The sequence below is a fragment of the Lipotes vexillifer genome, unplaced genomic scaffold (assembly GCF_000442215.2).
Source record: "Lipotes vexillifer unplaced genomic scaffold, Lipotes_vexillifer_v1.1 scaffold1380, whole genome shotgun sequence".
Taxonomy (NCBI): Eukaryota; Metazoa; Chordata; class Mammalia; order Artiodactyla; family Lipotidae; genus Lipotes; species Lipotes vexillifer.
This window is the reverse complement of record NW_006792263.1, coordinates 652,519-656,071: the sequence shown is the minus strand read 5'-3', so window position 1 is coordinate 656,071 and position 3,553 is coordinate 652,519.

The window sequence follows — 3,553 nt, the reverse complement described above, 5'->3', positions numbered from 1 at the left end:
AATGATTTGGATCTTCCAAAAAAAAAAAAAAAAAGCATTATCGCCCCTAAGAAGTCAAGGATCTTATGTTACCCAATACTTCATTGCAAAAATGAGGTCCCTACATTAAAAAAAAATCACTAGCACCAAACAGTTTGATGAAAAGATGATATCTTAGAAAGGAAGGAGGTGATTTCCTCATGGGATGTATATAATCAGGATTGTCAAAGGCAGACATGATGCCATATCTTGGGTGTGGGCTTATTGTGGGGAGGGAGAGAAGAGGTGGCAGGAAAGAGTATATAAATATATAAAATTAGGAAGATATTCCCAGGGAAAGATAGTCACTTAAGGCTATCAAAAAGTAGTTTCTAAAAATGAAACTGTAAGTATTACTTCTTCTATCCCTTACATTGACAGGCAATAAGTTTTAAGATAGTATTCACTTGACAATTTTCAGAGCAATGTTTTCGTATAAATTTCAAAATCCTTACCATACGTCAAATATATGTGTTTTGTAGTGCAAATCAGAGGGCAAGGGAAGGAGCACTAAGACAGCAAAATAAGGATGGGTAGTTTTGGATTTCCTCCTTAAGACATCTCTAATGCTACAACTTCAGTGCTTTTGCTGATTCCTAATTTGGACCCTCAGGACTCCTTGACATTTTCCATTTAACCTCCTGAAACTAAACTGACCTTAAATTTGCTCCTGAGCTTTTTCTTAGCCTCTAACACTGGGTTTAGCATTTACACACAGCTTCTCTAATACTGATTCTTGATGTATATCTTGATACTGTCTCACATTAGCAATTACTTAAAATGTAATTTTTAACGTCTTAACATGTACTTGTCTATGCAATTTCATCTCTGAAAAAATCAATATACTGGAAATCTACTGGAAAATATTATTTGACCTATAAAAATCTGATTTACAGATTTAAAATTTCAAGAATGACTTATAATAAAAGTCATTTACGTTCATTACATTTACAGTCATTACATTTTTTGTAATAAAAACAAAACAAACAAAAATACACCACAAAGCTACCCCTGTAGGAATTGATTGCTGGGATTGAAAAGGAAAGGGAAAAATAACATTTGCTTAGTATTAATCCATTATAATGTATCCCTCACATTCTAAAGCAGCAGCCCTTCTCATTAACCATATAATTCCAATCTTTCTTTGGAGAAATATGCAATAGTTGTAATCGTATGCATTCTAAAGCACCTCATTTTATGCCCCCAAATGCATGATTTACTTTGAATGATAAATATGGCTATGAAATAGAGTGTTTCCGGCATTCACAGATCAAATGTAACTCGGGAGGAATAACTCAGATGCATCCTGTTGCTTTATATTCCATGCACCAATATTTGCTTCACACCATATGTCACAGTAACACAAGAATGTGATAAAGTAGAACAGCCCAGTGGTTTTCTCTGCCAACATCTGGTCTTCTGAGGAGGTCTTGCACTTTAGAGATTCATGTTTAAATCCCAAGATAGGTAGGATAATAAAAAGCCTTGGTTAGAGGCAGCAAAGGGAGTGCTGGAAAGTCTTCTTCCTATCCTCAAACTGGCATCAGTGAAAACTGTGATAATCTCAATGGAATTAAACAAACAGACCCAGCAGTCCACTGGACCCTCCCTGAAAAGCCACACATAATGTTCATTCCCAGAGCAGAAAAGAGAACCAGATGTCAGTCTTTTAAATGGTGGCCATTCTTCAAACCTTCTGACTCTTAGCTGTGTTCAAGGCAGCCAGCCTTGGAGACATCACAGCTACCTAAGGAACAAAGACAACATTCTCTTCCTAAAGTTGGGTTGGCCAGTCTCTAGAGAACAGACCAAGACCACATTAGCTGATTGATGGGATTTACAACACATGCTCTCCAATCCTTTAACAAAAGGAGGGGGAGATACACTTTCATATTACCTACTCCCCTGCAGGAATAGATTACCTGTATTTATTCTCTTCATTTCTTCACATGCTCCTTATTCTTCAAATTGGTGCAATATGGCTAGTATCCCTGCCATTTCATAGAAGCTACCCACTGAGTTCCCAAATGGCCACCATATAAGCTAAACTTCACATACCCTTTTCTATCTTTATTTTGCTTCACCGCAGCATTTAACATTGTTTGCTGCTCTCTCCCTCTTGGAACATTCTTTTTTGTGTGTGTGTTAGATGTGATACTTCTCTGCTTTTCTAATTTTTTCTAAATCTTTTTTGTTTGTTTGTTTTTGGTGATTTCTCCACTTTTTCTACACCCTCAAATTTTTTTTTTTTTTTTTTTTTGCGGTACGCGGGCCTCTCAATGTTGTGTCCTCTCCCATTGCGGAGCACAGGCTCCGGACGCGCAGGCCCAGCAGCCATGGCTCACGGGCCCAGCCGCTCTGCGGCATGTGGGATCTTCCCAGACCGGGGCACGAACCCGTGTCCCCTGCATCGGCAGGCGGACTCCCAACCACTGCGCCACCAGGGAAGCCCTAGACCCTCAAATTTTGATGTTTGGCAAACCTTTAATGTTTAGCAATGTTATGCCTTCTTCTTTCCATCTATATTCTCTTCCCAGATGGTCTAAGTCCCTATCAAACTTCCAGTTCCTCATCATCTGTATACGGCTTGTGCTGGTATCCTCTTTGCCCCTCCAGGCAAGTTGTCCACCCTTCTCCACCCTGTTTTGTGCCCTGGGAAGCTGATGTCTATTAAACTTCATCTTTGGTCCTTTGGTTGGTGGTTTGTTTTTGTCAAGAAGGATACCAGCAGGAAATTGGATCCTGGGAGGAGAGAGATGTAAGATATTATTTTTTTTCTGGCTCCTTCCATACCTGGTTCTGGGTTAGCAGTAGTTGCATTCCCTCACCAGAGACCCTGCCTGTTAGGCAACCCTCTCCTTTAGTGATAGGTCTTGGCAGGTTCCAGTAACTCTTCCTTTCTCTTTACCCCTCAAGCCTCGGAGTGGTAACAGCTTTCAGTTGTGTTCATTCCAGAGTACTTCCCCAACTCTTGCTGTGTTCCCTGAACCCAGCCAATAACTTTGTAAATAGTTCATTCATTAAAGTCTTTTCAAGTGACTTCTTTCCAGGCTGCCATCTATTTGCTGCCAAAACTCTGACCCACATGCTGAGATTACCCTAATCTGTATCTCAAGTCCATCTCTCTCGCCTGAGATCAAGATCCATAAAACTAACTACTGTGCCTCCTAACAGGTCCATTTGGATTTTCTGGAGATATTTAAATACTAACATGGCCGGCAATGAACACGTCAGCTTCTCCTCTTCTTTCTCTATATTTACCTTTTCAGCAAATGACAAACTCAGTTTTTCAAGCCAGAAATATGAAGTCACCGTTAACTCCTCTCTTTCCTTCAATTTCCTCATCCAGTTGAATACTAAGCTTTACTGAGTCTGTTCTCAATATTTCTTGAACCCATCCATTTCTGCCATTCTCACTGCTTCTATGCTAGACCAGACTACCTTCAACTTTTGTCCAGTCTCCCCTACAATACATTTTCCACAGGGAAGCCAGAGTAATCTTTCTAAGAAGCAAATTTCATTACAGCAAACTCTA